The sequence below is a fragment of the Sapajus apella genome, unplaced genomic scaffold (assembly GCF_009761245.1).
Source record: "Sapajus apella isolate SASKATOON/1434 unplaced genomic scaffold, GSC_monkey_1.0 scaffold79, whole genome shotgun sequence".
NCBI classification, from domain to species: domain Eukaryota; kingdom Metazoa; phylum Chordata; class Mammalia; order Primates; family Cebidae; genus Sapajus; species Sapajus apella.
This window is the reverse complement of record NW_022437019.1, coordinates 3,329,891-3,355,098: the sequence shown is the minus strand read 5'-3', so window position 1 is coordinate 3,355,098 and position 25,208 is coordinate 3,329,891. Positions and strand designations below refer to the sequence as shown.

Sequence of the window (25,208 nt, the reverse complement as noted above, 5' to 3'; positions counted from 1 at the left end):
TCACTGGCACTTATCAACACTCTAATTATACATGTATTTGTTTAATGTCTGTCTCTTCTACCTGACCCTGAATTACCTGAGGATGGGATGTGTCAGTTTTGTTTACTGTGATGTCCCTCGTCCCTAGCTAACAGAACCTAGAACACCAAGGAGGCTCAGTAAATATTGGTTGGAATGCAAAATTGGAATGAGGCTCAGAGAGGCTAGATAACTTGTCCAAAGTCGCACAAAGCTGGGGATTTAAAAATACACCCTAAAACCTTGTATAAGCATCAAAGCTGGAGATTTAGAAATACACCCTAAAACCTATGTATTTTCCATATGAATTGGTTTTTCCAAACTGTGTATCTTGAACACTAGTGTCCTGAGGAACCTTAATACTGTGTCAAGAATAAAAAGGGATCTGTGTTCAAATAATTTGTAGATATGATGCTCCCCTCCCTGTGTCCATGTGCTCTCATTGTTCAACACCTGCCCATGGGTGATAACACACTGGGGTCTGTTGGGGGGGAATAGGGGAGGGACATCGGGGGATAGGGAGGTTGGGGAGGGATAACAAGGGGAGAAATGCCAGATATAGGTGATGGTGGGATGGAGGCAGCAAACCACATTGCCATGTAGGTACCTATGCAACAATCCTGCATGTTCTGCACATGTACCCCAGAACCTAAAGTGCAATTATATATATATATATATAAAGAAATACATTTCCTAAGGCTATAGCTACCATAGGGAGTGATGCCTCTGATGGATCTGGGCAACGTTTCCCAGTTTATATAATACTGAGAAGCCAATACATTTGTGTGACTTGCTTTATTGTGACACTCTCTTCACTATGATGGTCTGGAACCAAACGTGCAATATTTCCAAGATGCTCCTGTGAAAAAAAAAATATAAAAAAAATAAATTGTGGATATGATGCAACTGTTTGAAGAAAATGGAACATATTTCTTTTCTGCAGTATATCCCAGGGACTTTAATATGCAAATGTGCATTGTGACTCTCCAAGAAACTAATATGCTATGCAGCATTTCCCACCAGTGTTTGGCCATGATTTACTTTTTTTGCATGTAAATAATATCTTGTGGGACCACAGTATTCAGCAGAAGCCAGGGTGAGAGTCCCTCAACGACACCCTGCTTATCCCCAGGAAGTAGGGAAATAGAAGTTAGCCAATTATCTATTAGCCAATTAGATTTAAATATTCTAGTATCTTTTCAAAGTTTTATGCTTTTTTCCCTCTTCTTCAACTATGAATATGGGCCAGGGAGGGGGTAATGTCTTAGGAAATCAAGGTTAGAATGCTGAAGTTAAAGAAAGTTAAACAGAATGTAATGTATGTTATTATGGAGAAGATATGAGAAGCATATATATATATATATTTATATTTTTTTTTTTTTGAGACGGAGTTTCGCTCTTGTTACCCAGGCTGGAGTGCAATGGCGCGATCTCGGCTCACCACAACCTCCGCCTCCTGGGTTCAGGCAATTTTCCTGCCTCAGCCTCCTGAGTAGCTGGGATTATAGGCATGCGCCACCTCGCCCAGCTGATTTTTTGTATTTTTAGTAGAGACGGGGTTTCACCGTGTTGACCAGGATGGTCTCGATCTCTTGACCTCGTGATCCACCCGCCTCGGCCTCCCAAAGTGCTGGGATTACAGGCTTGAGCCACCGCGCCCGGCCAAGCATATATTTTTTAAAGCAACAGAGTAGAAAATACAAACTAAATAAAGTTAAATGGTTAATAACTTAAAACTGCAGGCATTTTTTCCACTTCAGTATGCATTAAAAATGACTGAGAATGGTCTTAAATGCGAACATCCCTTAATGGAGAAAGTATGAAATTACAAAATAACCAATGTAATCACACCTTAATCTTGTTAAATTGAAACACTGTAATCTACATTCAAATTTCACATATGGTCAATCTTGCAAGAGCTGGGTGGATGAGCCAATGTACTATTCGGAATTTTAAATAGAGAGTTGTTCATACCTCTCTAAAGTCCATTTACTTCTTCATGAAAAATATTTCCCCGGGACGCTTGGCGCGGTGGCTCATGCCTGTAATCCCAGAACTTTGAGAGGCTGAGGCAGGCAGATTAGGAGGTCAGGAGATCAAGATCATCCTGCCAACAAGATGAAACCCATCTATACTAAAAATACAAAAATTAGCCAGGTGTGGTGGAGTGTGCCTGCAGTTCCAACTACTCAGTAGGCTGAGGCAGGAGAATTGCTTGAACTCAGGAGCAGAAGCTGCAGTGAGCCGAGATTATGCCACTACACTCCAGCCTGGGCAGCAGTGCAAGACACCGTCCCCCACCCCAAAATAAAAAAAAAAAAAATTCCTGGGACTGAGGGAAGAGAGCTTCAAGCCAAAACAATTTTTTTTTTTGCAATTGAAATAAAGAAAAGTTTATTTCCAGAAGACTGATACTCATGGCCAATCCTACCATAAAGAAAACAGAATACATTTCAGAAAAGTGTGTAACTATTTGAGAAGAAAATAGATTTCAGCTTTTTCTTGCCAATGAATTATTTCAAGCTGTTGAGAAACGTGATTTTTAAGAACAATAACTAAAGTGAAGCATTTCCATTCAATGCTGACTCAGTTTACCTGTCAATTGAATGGGTAGAATGTGCTACAAATTCATTGTCTAGTCATGAAACACACATTTGGGAGCAGAGTTTCAACAGTAGAGATGCCTACTTTAGATTTGAAAAATGGTAGTCCTTTGTTCAGAGGAACTACCAAATAAATGGCCTCTTCACTTCCTGTCTGGTAACCCCCTTTTTTTCTCCAGAGATGGTGGTTTCATTCTATCACTCACACTGGAATACAGTGGCACAATTATAACCCACTGGAGCCTCAGACCCCTGAGGTCCATTGGTCTCTTGCTTCAGCTTCCTTAGTATCTGGGAATATAGGAGCATGCCACCATACCTGGATTTTGTTGCAGTGACAGGGTCTTGTGATGTTGCCCAGGCTGGTCTTGAGCTCCTGACAAAGGGTCCTCCCACCTCAGCCTCCCAAAATGCTGGGATTACAGGTGTGAGCGCAAGAGTCACTGCCTCTAGTCGACCTTTCTAAATATGAATACACATTCCTCTCAGATACAGTGAGATCTTACTGGAAATATGCATGATTTTAACAGATTACAAAATATCCTGGAAAGAGAAAACTGGAGAATCGTAATGTTAGAGAAATAAAAGATGATTTGTTTATGAATAATCTGGACTTCTGTATCGTATCCTTTACACGCTGCTTTGCTGGGTTTTAACACTTTCACCTGGGACTTTAAATCAGCTCTTCCATGGGGACTGCTGATTATGGTAACCACAGGCTCTGCTATGATGCTCCTGACTACAACGTTACAGGGAAGATTTGGCTATTTCATTCATTCCAGCAGGCTGTTGCTACCCAGCAAGTCCCTCGTCTCTGGAGTATTTTACTGTATCTATAATAAGATGAAACAAAGGTATTTTGAAGGTTGTAGTAGACACAGCCTCCATAGGCATAGTACTCTGGAGACTTGGAGGGAAAGAAAGACGAGGCAAAATTGCAGTCTCCGAATCCTCTGTGAACTGCATGCTCATATCAGAGCCCTCCACGAGCTTTCACCTACCGAGAAATTCCAGGGTTTTCCTGCAATTGCACATCCACTGCCTTCTGCTTTAGTGTGTGAGTGCAATTGCATTAAGAGTACTAGAAAAAGTAAACCCTTTTTTTCCAAATCAGAAAACTGTGTGTCCTAGTGTGGCAAGAACCCCAGCTTGAAATAAGAACGTCTCTCATCTCAGTTGTGAATGAGACAGAGCAGGAAAAAAGGGCACAAAGACAAGAAGCCACCAAAATGAGATTTGGAAGACATCTTTCTCAGTCAAGGACCACATTCCTATGCAGTAGTAGGTGAGCTTCTTTACCTCTCAGACCCTTAGTTTTCTCTTCTAACAAATGGAGTGGTTTGGACTTCCCATTTTACTGTAAGGACATGAGGGATCGTCTAATGATATAGCTTCACTATAGATGTCAAGGCATGTAGCCAAGTCTGGAATTTTAGACTCAATTTTTGAGTTGAATGAATGTGCTCTAATATTTTTGCTGTTATGTTCTGAGGCTAAAGTTTCCTATTGTTTTGAGCTTACATAAGCTGACCTCATCTACTATTAGAACATATTAAGTATTTAAGAATATGAGGGTAAGCACCATAGAAAGAATAATTCAATCTAGATGTGAGAGGATCTTTTTAAAGCTTCATTAACTGATAATTATTTGAGTGCAAAACAATGCCCTTACTGTTTGATAAATGAATATTAGCCTCATGTCATGCTGATAAAAGTCATGAGCAGAACTAGACTCCTCTGCATTTGGAGAACTTTGTTATTTTGATGCTAATGGATTATGTTCATTTTATATAGATAGATATTTCGAATCTCGAATGACTCAGCAGGATGAACTTAAATTAGATTTGTCTGTCCATACTTTGCTTTTTTTTTTATCAAAATGAATTATTTTAATGAATGAAAAACATTAAATCTACAGAAACTAGTCTACAGCAAAAGAAAATGTGCATTTGACATCATTTAAGGTGCCTCTTACATCAACTCCTGACTTGGAAAACTGGTATTTAAATGTCAAGAATTAAGCCTTTCTCCTGACTTCCCAGCATCAATGATTTTGAAGAATTTTTTATTTTATTACACATAACATTGCTTTAGCTAAGTAAGTATATCTTCTCAGTTCCGAGTGTCCTATAAAGCCTGCTCTCCAGTCCCTCCTGCTTAGGACTCCCTGTGGTTGGGTGGAACAGGGCTCTTTCCCTTGCTCCAGATGAGCCCAAAGCTGGTTTGGAAGTGGGTGGCACTGCTACAAGGACCACAACTTCACAGTTCTCCAGCATCACATCCCTGTACAAGGCCCTCTGGTCAGGCACCATGATGGCCCATTCCTTCTTAGTGAAGTACACAGCCACGTCATCAAAAGCCACTGATTCCTGGGGCCTGGCTGTTGAGGACACAGTTGTCATTGTCTGACCTTTTATTCCTTTCTTGGGTAAAGGTAAAAGACTCAGGTGTGTGGGTTCCCGGCGGCCTCTGCAGCTTTTCAGCAAGCAGAGATGGTGTTTGCTACTTGTCGAGCCTCACAAACCAAATCATACTTTGCTTTTTAGTGTGTCCTGAATATCTTGATGGTAGTCTTATATTACAATGTGTACTTCACATAATTTATCTATCATGACCTAAAGTTTATGACGATAGAAGAATTTGATCATTAAAATCATGATTATGTTTTTATTCGAAAGTAGAGCATTGTGATTATTTTCCCCCAAAAAAGTATTCTCAGGTTCAGCAATAGGAAATAACTTATTAAAATTGCTTTACAATGTGTGCTCTTTTGGAGTGTGTTAAATATTACGTCTTTGTAGATATTAGCTTCTTATAATGGGGAGTTGTATTAGTCTGAGTAGGCTGCAGATGTAATAAGTAACCTTCAAATTTCAACGGCTTTGCATAATGAGGGTTTGCTTCTTGATCATGTTATACAGTTCCAATGCACACTGGTGGGAGTGAGGAGCAGAGAGAAGCATTGGCCAGGGAATGGGTTCTGCCCATCAGAGTCATGCAGCGACCCAGGTTTCTTCTGTCTTGTGGCTCCATCCCTCTCTAGGTCCCTGGGGTTTTCTCTATTCAGTAGGTGGCTAGAAAAGGGGAGTAAGGATTATAAATGGTATGATTTTCTTACTTGGCTCAGTGTGGAAATAGCGGGCCCAATTTCTACACAGGTTCCATTGGCCGAATCTCTGACATGAGTATATGGTCTGGTGGGGTGACCAGAAAGAAGAGAGGACATCAATGTTGACCAGCACTAACTGTCCCCTCCACAAGATCTAGACACCAACTCGAGGATACTTAAGATAGGTTTGGTGGACACTTAATACACAGAAATCTTATTCTGACCACAAATGATCAAGTTATGATTAAGGTATAATAAGATCAAGGTAAAATAAGACAAGTAAGGTGTACAAATAATCATACTTTTTATAAAAGATGATGGCTATGCATCCAGAAAGCTATAAATACTGATTAAGAGAGGGATAAAGTCTACAATTTGTGAGGACTGTGAAATTTTCTTGATATGATGGTACTGACATTGAGCTACATATTCAACAACCAGAATTCTAGATTGCTTCTGTCATGTGCTTGCTGCAAAATCCTGAACAAAATTTCTGAACCTCAATGTTCTCATATGAATATTCATATATTCTCATATATAAATATCATAAGGCCATCTGAAGGGGGATGTTCAAATTAAGTCATGAATAGGGAAAGCTTTTGTGAATGATGGTTCAAATATCAAATTAAAGCCACTGCTGTTACTGTTATTATTTTTTAAATTCTGTGCCCACAGGCCAGGCTTGTGTTTATAAAACTTTTTTGGCATACATACATATACAAACACAGACACACCTGCACACACCAAACACTCTCACACACAAACTTTCAGATCGTAAGATAAGAATTAAATGCTCTATTTTTTTGGTCTTCAGAATGAAGCCGAGAGTCAATGCCTGCATACTTGGTTTCCCTGGTCCCTAATACATCTTGCATCTCTGCTAGTTTTATAACCTGTGCTTGGAAAGTAGCATCAATTACCTGTGTCTGTTCAGGTAGGCTGGGTGTGGGACTCTGTCCTTTCTGGCTCATAATACTGTTAAGAGCTTCAGGCAAAATTAAGTTTGTTAAAGCATTTTTTAAACTGTGAAATATATATTAAAGGGAAGTTTATTATGTGTTTGCCTAGTTTAAGTTCTAAATGTCTATCTAGTTAGTTTGGGGGTCATCCCTATAAAAAGTTATTTTAAGGCCAGGCACAGTGGCTCATGCCTGTAAATCCAGCATTTTGGGAGGCCGAAGTGGGTGGATCACCTGAGGTTGGGAGTTTGAGACCAGCCTGACCAACATGGAGCCTGACCACCCATCTCTACTAAAAATAAAAAAATAAAATAAATTTTAAAAAATTAGCTTGGCATGGGGGTGCATGCCTGTAATCCCATCCCAGCTACTCAGGAGGCTGAGGCAGGAGAATCACTTGAACCTAGGAGACGAAGGTTGCAGTAAGCTGAGATTGAGTCACTGCACTCCAGCCTGGGCAACAAGAGCGGAACTCTGTCTCAAAAAAAAAAAGTTATTTAAATTACACCTTTATATACCCTTTTAGCCAAAATCTAGTGTGCTTTAAATAACACATTAAAGCAGCAATTATAAAGAAGTCATTTAATATCTGGCATTCATTATTTTTGTTAACCTTGTTTTTACTGATCTCTAAATACCCAGGTTGCCAATTCTCAATAATATTATAATGTTCCATTCTCATAATGTCACATTCTTTTGTTGTGGAGTGCAGAACACAGGGAGTTAGAGAATATATATTTCTCAGGAATCTCAAACCTACCTTGAGTGATCCTCAGAGCCTGGGATCAGTATAACCCTGTGCTTAAAAACACATTCCAGGGGCTAGATGAACAAAGCCATGCCATGCTTTGGAACCTGGCCCCAAATTTCCTATAATCGGCAAGACCAAACCTTTCTCCTCAATTCTTCACTTTCAAGCTGTGGCTACCTGGATGACTGTCTTAGAAAAATGCTTGGCTGATGAGTTGTCAGAGTTAACATCTAGGGAGGTATGATGACGATTCTTTAGCTGACATTATTGACTTAGAGCTGGGAAGACACAAAGGCATAGTTTTCTTTGGATCAGCAAGTTCCACCTCTAAATTCTGACAAACCATGGTGTCTTTAATTGTCTAGGAGACTATAGAGAAATTCGCAAGATAAAATTAGATTATCTCTGCAACAAAAACTCTAAGATGTATGTGACTTTTATTATGGCCAGTTCCCATTTGTCCACACCCCAGGCCATGCTCTGCGTGGTTTCTAAACTGAAAATGGGATTGCTGAATCAAGTTCTAACACGTCGCAGCATCGATCCCTCTTGATCCCTCCCTTGTCATAAACTCAGCTCTGGATCACTCTTTCTGGCAGTTATCCACGTTCCCAAGTGTTTCCACATTCTTCACCCACTTTTAGAAATGGCTTTTGCCTTTTCAGCCACCTGGAGAATGACTACTCATTTTTCACAACTCGCATTAAAAATTCCTATCTCTGGGAGGCCTGCCAGGATGCACCAGGCAGAATGAAGACTGTCTTATGTGTGATCACATAGCACGTTATATGTAGGACTTTTGCAGACTTCAGCCAACATATTGTGGCTGTCTCACTCTTTTGTGTTCCTCAAGCAGATTGTGAGCTCCTTAAACACTGAGATGACATTTTATTTTTTGCATCCCCAAAGCCTAGCACCTGCCCTGGCACTTTGTAAGTATTAAGAAAACACACAGTGAATGAATGAATGAATGAATGACCATCCGTCTTAGAAGCAGCAGGGGAATTACAAGATCAAGTGATAGACATGTGTGCCTACTCTGAAAAGTTAAGAATTACAAATTGAGACCCACACTTCGAATCAAGAGTGGGGAAAAAAAATAGGTAGTAATTGCAGAGGGAGGGCAGCTAAGCATGTGGCTGCTTTGGATATTTACTCATCAGACCAGACTGAAGCAGTCTTAATCAGGGAAAATCAATCTGCCTGTGTTTCAGTGTAAGCATAAACATGCTGACAGTAGATGCCACATAGGTGTTCTGAAAAATCTTACATCAACCTCAAGTTAGTTATAGCTTCATTTACTTTCTGTGTATAAGTTTCAATTGTTTATACTTACCTAGAAGGGCGAATTTATCTTCTGCCGGCAGTGTTCTATATCATGTCACACCTGAGGTCAAATGTCTTTTAATGCACAAAATACAGTCCAAACTCTGCGTGAGATGCCAGCTCTTCTCCAACTCGATACAGTTGGTGTTCACTATTCTTTATATTTACCAGCTATCTCAGCAAAAATTGTCTACTGTCTTCCTCCATATCCTGTCGCCACCCTTCACGAGTCCTTTTATTTCCTCCCATACCAGCATCATCCTGAAACTTTTGTGGTACCACACATGCCAAAGATGTCTTCATCCTCTGAGTCGTCCTTTCCATTCAAATCATCACATATTTGTGCTGTCTTCTGCTTCGTAAGAGAAATTGTTTAACAGAATTCAACTTTAAATTTTCCGTAAGGTTTTGTGCGTTGTTTCCCCAGACTTATTTTACAGTTACTGATGGAAGGAACTTCGCTTCTTTGTGTTCAATTGTAGCAGCCAACACAAGGTCTTGATGATCTTGAGTGTGTAATGAATGCTTGTTGATATTTGAAAATGATACCTGGGTTTATTGGTTTATTTATTTGAAATGAAGTCTCGTTCTGTCACCCAGGCTGGAGTGCAGTGGTGCAGTCTCTGCCCACTGCAGCCTCTGCCACATGGGTTCAAGCAATTCTCCTGCCTCAGCCTCCCGAGTAGCTGGGACTACAGGCATGTGCCGCCATGCCTGGCTAATTTTTGTATTTTTAGTAGAGACAGGATTTCAACATGTTATCCAGGATGGTCTCGATCTCCTAACCTCATGATCCGCCCACCTCAGCCTCCCAAAGTGTCGGGATTACAGGCGTGAGCCACCACGTCCAGCCTGATGCCTGGGTTTACTAATAACAGAAAATTAATCTTTGGAATAGAAGTGTCTACACAGAGAGATATGGTGATTCCTCTGGTGTCAGAGGCATGGGATTTAATTTGTAGCTCTGTTTTCCCACTGGCAATAGATCACCAAGGTGATCAGTATCAACTCTTTATGTTTTCATTGTCTCGTTGGTAAAACGGGATGATAGTGATAGTTGTGGAAAGAAAAACATGAAAATAAAATCCACGTAAAGGTTATGCTTCATGGCCAGTATTCATTAAATATAAGCTAGTATTTTAGTGATTTTATCTTTTGTAAGTCCTGGGGCCCAACTTGCTGTGGTCACATCCCAACTCTTTCACTTATGTATGATCTCTTACCTTGGGCACATCACTTAACTCCCAAGCCTCTGTTTCTCTCTCTGTAAAATAATCAGGGCAGTAATACTGTCCTCCCAGTGTCATTTTGAGAAATAAATGAGACTACGCATGTAGCACACTCAGCAGTGTGCATAGACCATAGTAAGCACTCAATAAATAGTAGCTGTGCTCATTGAAATTCCACTTGCCCATGCTGACATTTCCATGAAGAAAATGTTACCCTTTATCACAATAAATAAATTATTTTTCTGAAAGTTAAATCCCAAAATAGGTCATATTCCTCTTTGGGCCTTCCTCTTGCCATGGTGTTTGTCGTTCCATGCATTTGTTTGACGCAATCGTTCTTTTGCAGGAATGAGCTTTCTGTGAAAGGGTAGTCTTGTCTAAGTGATTTATATGTATCTGATGTAAGCATCACAGCGCTTGACAGATAGGGCCATCTATCACCACACCATGGAAAGTATGCAGACATATGGCAGGATACCACTGAGCCATGTTCCTTAGGTGTGGTCAGTCCTGATGTCTCCTTCAGTGCCCGTGCCACCTACCCACTGAAGAGCTCACACACACTCCTGCTCACGTGAAACAAGTACATCTATTGGCTGGAGTGTTTACATGGAATCTTATTTCCTCCCCCTAGAGAATAGCCTATGGCTGTTTTAAAGAAGGGATCAACATACGATAGATTTCCTGGTAGGAGGATTAACAAATATGTTTCTTTTGAATTCCCTCTCGGGGGAAAACTGTACAATCACGTTGTTACCTCTATTCTAACCTAGTCAAGCTTCATTGGTTTGCAGGTCAATCTCAAAATATTGGATTTTGTTTGAATCTCAGATACAGCATAGCCAACTCCTGCATAAATGCTAGCTAGGTACGGTGTATGTGTGTGTGAAATTCCTCATAAGAAGACAAAAGAAAAAGTTGTTTTTGCCAAATTGAGTGTATACGCTTTCTGGGATAGTGATATTCCTCTTACAATATTTAATATATTGTTTAAAGTCACAAAATTTATCTAACAGATTTGCATGGCACATCACATATCATGTGAGTTGTTTGGGACACAGCATATTTATGTTTCTATATGACACTCTCATTGGGAATTTTATGTCAAGACATAAAAATCCATTGACAGAACATTAGGTCAGTTTTTTGTTTTTACTTTGGTTTAATTTATGCTTTCAAAAGTTGATCTTTAATCTCTCTTCGTTTTCAGTTAAACCCACTTCAGTAAGACTTTTGTTTCCAAATGCTTCACCAGAGCAGTGTTTGTCAGGGTCCACTGTGAACCTCATGGCTAAATCCAGTGGCCTGTGCTCAGTCCCCATCTTACTTGATCTACCCCAGGATTTGACACAGTTAATCACTCCTCCTAAAACTCTTTTCTCTTTGACTTCTTAGTTATCACACTTGATTCTCCTCTGGTTTCTCCTTCTTGGTATCCTTTGCTGGGGGCTGGCCTAGTCTCTTCCCTTCCACGGCCCTGTCATGGGTCTTTGTAGCTTTTCTCTCTTGTGTTCTCTCTCTAGGTGATTGCATCCCGGGCCATATCTTTAATGCAACTGAATTGCTAATGACTGTTGCCCCTTTGACTCCGTTCCAGCCACACTAGCCTCTTTCCCTGCCTTACCTTTGACTCTGTTTCAGCCACAGTATTCTCTTTCCCTGCCTTGAAAATCCCAAATGAGTTTCTACCTTTACACTTGATATTCACCATCCATATACAGTTGCTCTCCCTGGTAGCCGAATGGCCCCTTCTGTCACTTCCTGGAACCTTTGGTTGCTATGTTATCAGTGAAGTCCTTCCTGAACTGCCTATGTGTGTGAGCTCATAACATAACCACTCATTCTAATGCTTATTTAATTACCTTGATCAGGCAGGGGCCCATCAGGAAACAGAGGGCGCACTTCTGTAAAGGGTTTTACAGAAGAGAGATTAACAAAGGAAATACATATGAAGGTAGACGCAGGTTAAGGGAATTGACCAGGAATGGTGAACTACCCAGGGATGGGAAACCATGAAGCAGCTGTTTTCACCTCCAGGACTGAAAAACCAAGGGAAGACAACTATATTACCCAAGACTTTTTGCAACCTGGAGCTATGAAAGATGGACTACTCAACAGGAATGTTGCTGGAGAGGAGCACAGCCACTTCCAAGAAGGACTGTGAAGACCCAAGGGAGACTGAGAGGGAGAGGAAGATCAACTGGGAAGAGATACCCTGGGCTTTCTCTTCTTTGGCCTTCTGAACTCTGTCTATTGTGTTCCATTGACTGAATCAATAAGATTTCACAGGGTATGTGAAGGTATCTCAGGTTCAGCTTCCTGCCACCCAGAGCAGAGCAGAAAAAGGTGGGGAATGGATCCAGGGGAGCTTGGCACTTGGGAATGTGATCCATTCTACCCTGCATGGATCATGACAAAATCAGCATTCAATGTTATTCCCTCCTTTTTGATAGGCTAACCTCTATACCATCCAAACTAACATTGGTTGAAGTCATAACAAGCCAGTGTGTCCTCTCCAGACAGCAGGAGTGGTGTTCAAATGTTTAACAACCAGTGTGACACAGTCACAACCGTTAGAACAGTAACCCAACAAATGAGAGCAATGTGCAATACTGGGTCCAAAATGGAACATTTGCAAGAGATGCTGCAATGTGAATATTTGAAAGGGGTGATTTTTTTTTTCCTGAGGATATTTGAGAAAATTGTGCCCTTATATTCTGGAATCCGTGTGATCTATTCACAAGCAATGTGGTGGATAAACTTAATGGAAAAGGCATCTCATTTAAACCCCCAACAACTGTACTCAGTTTTTTTTCATTTTCGGATTTGGAACCTAAGGTTCAGTTATGGGTCGTTTTGCCTAAGACCATTCATTTTGCTGTGGGGGAGCTGGAACTGACACCCAGGCTTTCTGACTCCAAAGTCCCAGCTGTTGACGGGTCTTGATATTAAGACTGGATCCCTGATGGAATAGTGGTGGTTTCAGGACAGAAACTGCCTATTTCTAGCTTTTTATGTTTTTTCTTTCTTTATTTTCATCTTTATTTTTCCCAGAGACAGAGTCTCACTCTGTTGCTGAGGCTGGAGTGCAGTGATACTGCTGCCTCTAATTCTTGGGCTCAAGCAATACTCCTGCCTGAGCTTCCAACTAGCTAGGACTATGGGAATACTCCATTATGCCTAGCTATTTATGTTTTATTTTTTTAAATAGAGATTCGGTCTTACGGAGTTGCTCATGCTGGCCTCAAATGAACTTTCACTTTTTAAATGTTTCAGTAGAAATCCCTGGGAAAGTCTCTTCTCTTTTTATTTACTATATTATCTTTCAAAAATCATTTGGGGCCGGGCGCGGTGGCTCAAGCCTGTAATCCCAGCACTTTGGGAGGCCGAGGCGGGTGGATCACGAAGTCAAGAGATCGAGACCATCCTGGTCAACATGGTGAAACCCCGTCTCTACTAAAACTACGACAAATTAGCTGGGCATGGTGGTGCGTGCCTGTAATCCCAGCTACTCAGGAGGCTGAGGCAGGAGAATTGCCTGAACCCAGGAGGCGGAGGTTGCGGTGAGCCGAGATCGCGCCATTGCACTCCAGCCTGGGTAACAAGAGCGAAACTCCGTCTCAAAAAAAAAAAAACAAAAAACAAAAAATCATTTGGATGAATTTGGCTAAAATCTAAAGCAGGGTCTAAAGTTTCTGTGTGTTTCTCTGCCTTACCACATCCTTCACCCAAACTCTGTATACAAAAGGCACCTGAAATATACATGTTAACTGTCTGAATGGAATTCCTTCTTACTTAGGACTGCGGTGTTAGGGTCAGAATTCCGAAGTGTGAATAGTTACAGCAGGTGACCCATATGTTGTTCTGACACAGATACCCGTGAGGCATAATTGCTACAGTTTACCTTGGACTGTGCTCTTTTTAAAACTATAGGCCACCTGCACAAAACAATTGGCAAACTTGAATTTCCTTACGTACTGTGTTATTTCTACTTTTCTAAACCCCAATTTCCTGCTTCCCCTTTCTCTGCTTTACTACTGTCAATAGAACACCGACGAGAAATTACTCATTCAAGCTCTTCCTTTGCAATAATTATTTTGAATCCTTAAATCCTGACCTATACCTGTTGAGGTTCCCAGATGGGCTAGGCTACCTGTGTGGATAATTGGAAGTCTCCTCTGGGTACCACTTTTTCCATCACAGCTTATAATGCCTTTGTAAAAATGAACAAATTTTGAGGACTGGAGGAAGCAAAGATGATTATTATGACCGGGAGCATGTTGGAACCTTGATTTTTTTGGCATGTGTACATCACACTTGTCTGCCTAAGTTAATGAAGGAAGAGTGAAAACTAGCTACTTATCATTTTAATACAGTTTTGAGTTTCCCAAGAGAGAATTTCTCATTTGTCTCAAGGTGATTTGAGTGTGTGTGTGTGTGTGTGTGTGTGTGTGTGTGTGTGTAGGGTGTGCTTAGGTTGTCCAGATGATAAATAGTGCCCTAGGTAAGTTGCAGGCTATATATGTAAAAAAATAAATAAATAAACAAAAGTAATATTGCAGTGGGAAGTTTGCAGATAAAAGTAGAATTCAATTTTGTTTTGAAAGGCTATGATGAATGTTAACCACTTTTTTGCTGAAATTCGTTTCCAGGCATCTTAATCTCTTAGAATGATCCTTATGTGATTTTTAATATAAAATATATAATAATATAGAGAAATCCTGTTATTAATAACATTTGAGGGAGCAATTTGTTCTTCATTTCCTTTTTCCACCCGCTCGAAATAAAGACAGAGGTATGTGTGCAAGGCTGTAATGTGAACTGAGTTTTGCAGTTTTTTTTCCTTGTTCCTGGAGTTCTGCAACTGAGAAAATTATTTCCCTGGTTTTCTCACAATGAATTTCTGCGTGTTTCATTCAAAACAACAATAATGGAAACATACCCTGCATGTAATACATCGAAACACCCACAAATAAACAGTGATTGAGATTAATGCACCTTCAGCTTGTGCTTATTCTTATGCACTTACGTAGGCATGAAGATTTAATTTTCCCTGTCACATGAAGCAAACACCATCTCTTATGTGGTAAATTTGTTTTGGGGCTCTCTCCAGTGCGCTTATTTCCCATATTGCTGTTTGACATAGTATCAGCCCATTAAAGACTTTCATGAAATACTGAAGAACAGTAGTTAATAAGTCGAATGAATATGTGGCAAAGTTTTATCTTGTACCCAATGTAAATATTCTAGATGTCTTGTTGCTTTGTTTTACTTTTCTTTTAATTGTGTATTTTAAGTATACAATATGAAGTTTTGATATACGTATACATACAATGAGCACTTCAGCCAAGCAAATTAACATATTCATCGCTCTTCATAATTACCTTTGTGTGTGAGAGATAAGAATACCTAAAATCTATCTTTTACGCATTTTCATTATGCAATACGATATTATCAATAATAGTCACCACGCTGTACCTTAATTCCCTAGACTCAGACATCCTAGATAATCACAAGTTTGTATGCTTTGACCTACTTCTCCTCCTTTTCTCTCTGTTGTTCCTGCCCTTGGAAAACATGTTGTACTCTCTGTTTTTATGTATTCAACTTTTATTTTTTCTAAGATTCCACGTATAAGTGAGATCACACGGTATTTTTCTTTCTGTGTCTGGCTAATTTCACTTAGCATAATGTCCTCTTGATTCATCAGTGTTGTCGCAAGTGGCAGTATCTTCTTCTTTTTTAAAACTGAATATGTATGTATATTCACACACTATAGATACCGTAATTTCCTTATCCATTCATCCATTTACAGGCACTGACGTCGCTTCTGTATCTTGGTATTGTGAAGACTGCTGCACTGAACAAGGGAACACAGACATCCCTGTGGGGTGCTGATTTAAGATGGGGTACTGAATGTCTCTGTCCTTTAAAAAATACTTTAAATATTTTTCTCTGTTGTTCAAGAAATAGTGCCCATATTCCTCAGATTCGAAATATGCCCTGAGACATGTTAACATCATAGATGGTGTATTTATTTGAAAGTTTATATCATTAGTAATTTTAGTTTCAGATGGTCAGTGGTAACACAATTTGATTTTTTAAGCTTTCAAATGATGTAACACATTTAGTAAGAACCAAGGTAACTTATGTGACTGAAAAGCCTATATCATCTCCAACAAGGATTACTTTTTTTGTGTGTAACATTTTGTCACTTTTTTTGGTCATGAGACTTCAAATGTGAGTCTTTTAAATTTGTTCTCCTCTCTCTGCTGTACCCCACATTCAATTAATTGCCAACTACTGCATTTTCTCAGTCTTCAATGTTTCCCCCCCGCCATCATTTTTATCATTCATTCTATCATCATTCTGATAAAAAGCCCTCATTTCCTCTGGCCTGAACTCTCACAGTGCTTCCACCTCTTTATCTGTGGTCTGCGGTCTTTCTTTTGTTGTTGTTGTTTTTTGAGACAGAATCTCATTCTGTTACCCAGGCTGGAATGCAGTGGCATGAGATCTTGGCTCATTGCAACCTCTGACTTCTGGGTTCAAGCAATTCTCCTGCCTCAATCTCCCAAGTAGCTTGGATTACAGGAGTGTGCCATTGACACCTGGCTAATTTTTGTATTTTTAGTAGAGATGAGATTTCGCCATATTGGCAAGTTTGGTCTTGAACTCCTGACCTCAAGAGATTCACCTGCCTTGGCATCCCAAAGTACTAGGATTACAGAAGTGAGCCACCGTGCCTGGCTATATCTTTGATCTTTCTCAAAACCTTTCCGCAAAGTTACCAGATTACTTCACAAAGATCTAGTGAATTTCTAAACATTCAGAATCCTCATTGCACTTCAAGTCAACAGCAAATCCCTGATGATACTCCCTCAGTGAGGCTCTCTCCTAGTCTTTCAAGCTGATCTTCTAGAATATTCTCTGTAGGAACTTGACATTCTTGCCCAACCCAATTATTTCTGAATGTGTCTTTTGTGTGTGTCTGAAACTTTTTCTGTTGTTCTTTTTCACCCAACTTGTGCTTCGTGTCTAAACATAGCCCTTTACTTCTGTGAAGCCTTTCTTGAATCATCAGCCAGGTAGGGCTAAGCCCCCCAAACTCACTGAGATTTCTCTGTCATTTTATCATTCTATCTAACTGGGCCGTGCATTCAGTAACTTTAATTAATGAAATAGATACTATTTATTAAATGCATATTATCGGAAGCATTTGCAGTTGTGATCTTATTCTATTCCTCCACCGACTTTGAACGGAAGGTATAAATGTAGCAGGATTAATCCTATGCTTCCTCTAAGTAACATAGAATTATCACACTCATGAATCATGCTGTCTGACTTCCATATCTCTGTGCTTTGCAGTGGCCTCAATTATAACCATTTATATGTAGTACTTCTCTACTCTTTCAGATTTTATGCCCCTTGAGGACCGGGCTTACTCTTGCTCGTAACAGTTTCTTCCATATAAGGTGCCTTTTGTGTAGTTTTATATTTTCCAAAAACTATGAAAAAGATATCAATTTAATAACTAAGCAGAAAATAACCTATTGGGATGGAAAATAAAGCCGTCTCTGTGTGCCCCCCGGGGTTTAATCTGGATGGGGATGGTGGATAGGATCTCACTTGCAGAGATCTTAGGTACTACCTGGACCTAAGAATTTTATCTGGGACAAGACAAAGAAAAACTGCAATGTCAAAGCTTTTCCAAGTTCCTAGTATTGCTGAGGGTGTTGACTTATGGTTGCTGGCCCTTCATTTAATCACATTAATGATGATTTTAGTTTTAAAAATAAGAACCAGGTGTAGTCTAATCAAGGGAAGTTGAGACAAAGGGGAAATAAATTTGTTCTACAAGTTAAAGAGGGCTGTTTTCCTCCAGTTTTTCACCTGGCAGCCTAACCCTAAAAGATTTAACAATGGTATTTGTACTTAACGGCTAGCTGTTATGTAGTACAGCATTATTTGAGGCATGTATACATATAAGAATAAAATGTTAGACTCCAGAACAGTCACCAGTAAGGGAAATAAGTAATTACACTGAAATCCAAAACTACTTCTTTAAAGATCTATGATGATGGAGAAAGCCAGTTGTTTGAGTCCCAAAATGTTACACTCAACCCGAATTTCAATCCCTTGCGGGCAATTTGCTTGGGGGCAATTTGCTTAGAGGCAGAAAACACAGTTCTCTGCAGACCCATCCTTATTTATTTGCATGTATTCCATGGTAGGTTTTCTGTTGGCTTTTGTCAAATAATGACAATTCTTAGAACAGGTATTAGAAGATACAATAGATTAATGAGAAGTGCCTTGGTCTTATCCTAGGGGATAGGATGGGTGTCAAGACTCAGTCAGATAAAGTTCACTTTCAATGAGAGGCATATTTGATGGAAGAGAGGACGGGAGGGAGGTGGCTACCCATATTCGTGTCAAGGAAAGCAGTTGAAATGTGGCCCGAAAGATAATAGGGACACGGGAAAGGACTTAAATCAGTTGTGTTGTCATAAGGCCCTATAGAGGAATCCGTATCACTTACCATTAACTTTGCCTGAATAGTGAAGTGAGCTCTATTTAATTAAATGTAAGCCTCAGTACTCTTATTAGAAAAGAAGAACTACAGCAGGTCCATACGGCCCCTACTATAAAACATGCAAAGCCTCAAAGTCTCAGGCCTGAGCAGCCTCAGCTGCCGCCTATTAACATCAATGGTAACAGCATGATCGTACCCTCAGACCTTGTAACATTCATAACCATAGAGTTGTAATTTTACTCTTACAGTGACAAATGAGAAATTATAAACATTTAACTTGGAGGGAAATTTAACATATTATTCCCTAAGTCCACTTGGCAAGTGAAGGAGGCTATTAATATAAACTCATTACATTGCAGTATTGCATCCCTGCAATCACAAAAGCTGGCTTTTTAAAATCACAAGTGACAAGTTGAGATTGAAGAAATTCTGCATTTAGAGGCCTTCTGTCAAAATGAAGCGTCTTGGACAATGCATACACCTGTCTGAATGTCAAGGCCTATGCCCTCAGACTTCAGGGTGTTTAGACATTTGGCTTTCAAACTGGAAACTCCACATTAAGGCGTCCAGATTTTCTCTGGCTTTATTAAAGCGGCTCCAGAACAAGGTGAAGGAAGTGAGTTTCTCATCCTGGTCGGGGCTCTTGGTCTGTAACTGTGCTTTAGTGCACTCTCCCAGTGGGTAAGGATGGAGTGTTAGGGCAGACAGCAGAGTTAAGCCGGAACGTCCTGCAGAGCCTCACCATCACAAAGGGTAATACTACTTTATCGATCCCTTCCACACTGTCTCCCACCGTTGTGTTAAGCCTGTGGTGAGTACAACCTTTACAAAACGAGATCTGGCGATATGACTTACTTTCTAACTTGAACGTGGACTTAAAAAAAATGGATAAAAGCCTGTTTTGTAGGAATGGCATGGTGTTGGCATTTCATAGCGTAAATGATAAAAATAAAATCAAAGTCAAGTATCTCAACGGAGGGAAAAAAGTCACATTGAGACTTGCACACACGCATATAAAATGGGGCCACATTCTTCCCTTAAAGCAGAAATTACTTAATTTGCCCATTTTCTATTGAATTATCCAACTTTTTCTTGTTACCTTAAGAAAGGCAACATTGTTAGCATATATTTTTACAGATTCAATGCTCCTTTTCATTTCACACTTTATGAACAGAGAAACTTACATACATCAATGAGGTTAGGAGAGGTTCCATATGTTTAAATTGAGACAAATGGATTGATTTCTCTCCAAATATGGATGATTTATAAGCTGTTATACTTTGTGATTTTTCTCTTAATAAGTCATTCCACTCTCAAGGAGTTAAAAAAAAAAAAAGGCGTTTTCTGAAAGCTACATGGGAACATATTTTTAATTGGCACTGTCCTCATCCTTCCAAGGATAATAGGAAAAAGCTTCTACTTCACCGCTTGCATGATTTTTGATTTTACCTTTGTTTGTTACGATGCAGAATTAAGGGAGAAAAAAATTGGCCGTGAGGTACCTTTTAAAAAGGCTTTTCCTTTCATTGTACGTACTAATGGGATGAGAGAGAAGTAAAAGGCAGATTTATTTTTATGTTTAATCAAGTCCTGTAATTATTGCATTGTGGTTACTGCTTTGAGCATTACATTTTCGGTAAGTAATTTATCAGCTGCATTCTTTTTTATTTTATTTTATTTCATTCCTGGAGAGGATTAACAGTGACTATAGGATTTATACACTGTAGGCATTTTCTCCCTTTAGTAAATAAGGCTTATTGGTGGCATAGGCTTCCTGAGCACCCCACCCCTTCTGCCCGAATTTCTACTTAGAACTTTTAGTTTGTAGTTCATTTCTTGCCCTGACTTCATTAGAAATGTCTTTATGGCTGGTGGGAGCAGAGGACCATAGAAGAAATTCAGAGAGAGAGTTACCAACTTTTACAGACTTGTCTGCAACTCTTGGTTTTATCATTGAACATCTTGGGTCCTTAGGAAGCTCCTTAGCCCGTGTCAAGCCAGGAAGGTTGGTCACCGTGGTTGGGGCACAGTCTTGGAGCTGGAATGCCCTGATATTAGCTGCATGTGCAAAGTTTTAAAATAATAAAGATGAACCTTCTGCCAAGTCGGGAGAATAGGAAAGAAGGCTGAGACAACACAGCCGACGTGAAGGGTATTCATGGAAAGGCAGGACTTGGCAAAGCTGGGGACGGTGCCAACTCAGGCCAAGCTGACTCCCTGTTGGTACTGTCTGACCTGGTCCTTTTGCTGTACCCTCTCATCTTCCTTTCCTCTCCACCCCTATTCAGAGTAAGCGCGTCTTTACAAGTCCTTCTCTCCCCCTCCTTCTCTTAATGATTTCTTCATTCTTCCTGGAGAAAGAAATTGCCCCAGCCTGACCTGCCCAGTTATCTGTAGGCTGGTTGAGATTTGCTGTCAAAAGGTGGAGTTGACCCTTGAGCAATACAGGGGTTAGGGTCACCCACTTCACCTTGCAGCTGAGAATCTGTGTAGGACTTTTGACTGCCCCCAGACTTAACTATTCATAGCTTACTGTTGAACGGAGGCCTGACTGGTAACATCAATAGTCAATTAACATACATTTTGTATGTTATATGCATTATATACTACATTCCTAAAATAAGGTACACTAGAGAAAGGAAAGAGTTATTGAGAAAATCATAAGGAAGAGAAAATATATTTGCTATTCATTAAGTGGAAGTGGTTCATCATAAAGGTCTTCATCCTGCCCATCTTGAAGCCTAGGAGGGGGAGAAGGAGGAGGAGTGGGTCTTGCTGTCTCTGGGGTGGCAAAGGCTGAAGAGGTGGAGGAGGTAGAAAGGGAGCCAGGAAAAGCAGGCACACTGATTGTGGCTTTTATTGAAAAAAAAAAAAAATCCACATGTAAGTGGATCTACGCAGTTCAAACTTGTGTTGTTCAAGGATCAACTGTAACTTGGTTCCTCAATCCTAGTGTTTCTTTGTTATGTAAGTAGAGTCTTCAAGCAGAATAACACAGAGATGGGCTAGAAATAGCCATGGTATATACTTGCGTAATGATTTTCCTAAAAGATTTTGTAGAAAATTTTGGTACAGCATTCGTGGTATTTTAGAACCTATGACAACAAAAATGCTGACCTGGTTGGCCTGATTTTCCCTGAAATGAGGCTATTTAAGTTTGTTACAGAAACAAATCTAGCGGTAACTCTTTATTCCTCTGTATTCTTATGCAAAACTCATTTTTATTCTTCCTTCTCACCCTATCTTTCTTTTTCCTTCCTTCCCTTCATCCTTTCTTTTGAATCAACACAAGTGTTAACATTTCAAACTGCTTATTTTCCTTGGTTCTGTGTTGTTTTTTTTTCCCCTAGGGAGCAGCTCGTGTGTGTGTGTGTGTGTGTGTGTGTGTGTGTGTGTGTGTGTATGTGTTTGTATGTATTTTCTTGTTCACATATCCTACCTTTAGGTCAACATGTATAACAGATACACTGTTGTGTAAAGCATACAATATTTAAATGCGTCTGGCTCAACGTGAGTAAAGAAATAATGCTGTATAAAACAGAAAATATCGAAATAAGTTTCTAGTTTTTGCAAATAAATATACAAATGAAAACATAAAATTTCACACAGCCAATTTTGCCTGTAATAAAAATTGTGAAGTATGTTGGTTTCAGTAGAGTGAAGGAGAAGCATGTTAAAGTAATTTTTCGTTGTAACATAGCACATTAAGAATACCCAACTCTTCTATTTTTGCTTTGTTATGAAACTTAAGAAATCTGCATATTACACTTTGCCTGAAACCTCAGATTCCTTTAAAAGGGATTTAGAATTAAAACACTTTTCTTTATCCTCCATGTCCAGGTACTGTGTATGGGTAGTCTTTGTTTATTTCTGCAAAAAAGGCAAATGCATTCATAAATAGCCGATCTTATTTGAGGCTTTATTCATGATACAAGTTAAATTAGGAAAGATTTCATAATAACTAATATCCCTATCAAATTCAGTATACAGGTGTCATTTGTTTTCTTATTAAAATTTAAATATGGCAGTAAAACATTTCAGGTAAACATTATTTTAGCATTTGCTATTTGGATGCTTGGATGGAAAATAGCATTGCTAATGATATTGATTTAAATTTTAAAAAATACTTGCAGGGGAAGTTCTGCTAATATCTATATAGTTACAATGATTTTTTCTAAATCCAATTGAGTAAATGTGAAATTATTCTTCAGATAGGTTGCTATAGTACTTCAATGTATCCATTAAGCATTAAATGTTTCTTATTTTCTTGAAAGACTTTTGCTGCCTTTTTAAAGCACGCTGTAATCCCAGTTGTATTTTAATTTGGAATATCATTCTGAGTTTTCTTCTACATTATTTTAGGACTAACAGTGATTAGATAAATTTATACTTTAAAAAATGGCCTTAGAAATCTTTTTTATTATGTTCTTTATTGTTTTTACAATATTAGATGTCAACTTTTTTTTTTTTAAAATGCATACATTCTGATTTTCCACTTGCCTTTTTGACTCTAAGCCAAAATAAGTTGTCAGAAAAGTAATTTTTTTATTTTTGAGGGGAGGAATGGAAATGAAGAAAATTTCCACACATGCCTACAATTGCTTATGCTTTTATATTTCAGACGTGGTGATACCTGATTCCACCCCTCCACTGTTGCTTTTGCAGGGAAACGCTCCCAAAATAATAATAATAACCTCATGCTCTTTTGAGTCCAAAATTATTTTGAGGCGATCTTATGAAATGCGTGCATTTCCTATTAATATGAATGTATTTTTAAATATTTACAACTAATTTTTAAAATATCAATATTGTGCTTAAATGGAAGAAGAAATGCTGATATGAAAGCGTTCCACTGTTTCTTAAAAATGATGATTTTTCTTAGGTCTTAATTTCTGTTCTGCCTCTTTCCCACAAATCAAGGGGAGCTAACATTATTTACGCAATTTAGGCAAGGTTGTATTTAAAGGCCCAATATGCTGTTTCTCACCATGCTTTTCTGTGAATCATCCCTCATTTTATACCACACATTCACACACATGATTAGAAATGCTGGTATGGCTTATATGTAAGGTCAAGCATGAAAATGATGCTGGTTTGATGATGTATTCAGCTTCATATTGGTCCTGACTCTGCCACTTACCTGATATATACAGTTTTTAGGAAATCGTCTCTCCTCAATTTCCCAGCGTGCAAATCTGATAGGAATAGTACTTATTAGGAAAACAGATGCTTAAGTCACAGTTCCTTGATTTTGATAATTTATGTGGCCATATTATGATCTCTGAATGTGACTACTCAGAATCAGACCAGTAAACATTTGTTGAAAATGTACCATGTTTAGGTTTCTTTTTGTTTACCAACCTAGCTGTTTGAGTTTCTACTTGGGAGCACTCTTACCTCTTTGGAAAAGTAAGAGATCAACCAGATTATTTTAAAGATTTTTGCCAGCCCTCCGATTCTAGGATTCTGTAACATATGTATTTTATATATCAATGGCTCGCATCCAAGCAAGCCAACTTGCAAAATCAGCAATATGAGCCACCTGAGCCATGAGAAAAAAAATGACCACTTATTGAATTTTCAAGACACATTACAGATACGGATTTCAGAACTGGAAATGTACCAATATAATTAATTTACTACAACTAGTATGGTAAATCGATTTTAAGTACACACCTAATTTTATACATTAACAGTAATTTTGTAATTTTCTTGACTTAGAAAAATGACATTTTCTAACATTTATTTTTTGCCTAGAAGCACATATACCTTGGAAACCTCTATATTCAGAAAACATATGTTATTTTTAGATCCATTTCTGGCCACTCAACCTATGTACACAAAACTCACTCAAAAGAACAGATTACTTGGTGTTTTCAAGAAGAATTATACTAATTCCTCTTGTTGAAAACATATTCTGTAAAGATATCCGAGAAAATGAATTCTTAGCTCGGAATATATTTTTAAACCAGAAAATAGGGAGGCGAGCATGAGGTGAGGAAGTAAAGTTTATGTTGTTATAACCCAGAATAGGCCATTTTCTTTCAGCCTTTTTGCCCTGATTACAGAAACTGAGCTGTGCATTTTTTCCTGTGACTGAGGCTTGTTAAATACAAGCAATAGTTTGCATTTATAGAGGACCTTATACTAAGATAGGAAAGTGCAAGAAATACGGAAAATACCATTTATAAATTATACGTAAACATCATGATGGTGAAAAGGTTTTGTTTTTGTTTTTTGGTTGGGGGTTGGAGAGAAGTGTCTCATTTCTACCATATTTCAATATCATGTCAGAGCACTTAAAGGGCTGCGGAAGTGATCAAGATCACTTTGCAAGTGTTTGGGATCAGTGCATGCCTGACCCTTATGTGTATATATTCTAATGACTCCTCTTGAACATAACCAAACTCTATGTTAGAAAAGCAATCCTCACTTTGGGAGGCCAAGGCAGGCGGATCACTTGAGGTCAGGAGTTTGAGACAAGCCTGGCCAACATGGTGAAACCCCGCCTCTACTGAAAATACAAAAATTAGCTGGGCATGGTGATGCATACCTGTAATCCCAGCTACTTGGGAGGCTGAGGCAGGAGAATTGCTTGAACCTGGGAGACGGAGGTTGCAGTGAGCCAAGATCATGCCACTGCACTCCAGCCTGGGCGACAGAGTGAGACTCTGTCTCAA

The 25,208-nt window shown here is 39.2% G+C and overlaps 1 protein-coding gene and 1 pseudogene across 8 annotated transcripts in view; one reads left to right on the top strand and one right to left on the bottom strand.

Moving 5' to 3' along the window:
• Window positions 1-25,208, top strand: part of TENM2 (teneurin transmembrane protein 2) — a 1,283,391-nt gene that overhangs the window by 193,471 nt on the left and 1,064,712 nt on the right. The window lies entirely within an intron of this gene.
• On the bottom strand, window positions 4,541-6,388 carry LOC116533117 (annotated as a pseudogene). Its single transcript, XR_004261088.1, has one exon. The product of XR_004261088.1 is annotated as a KRAB domain-containing protein 1-like (transcript).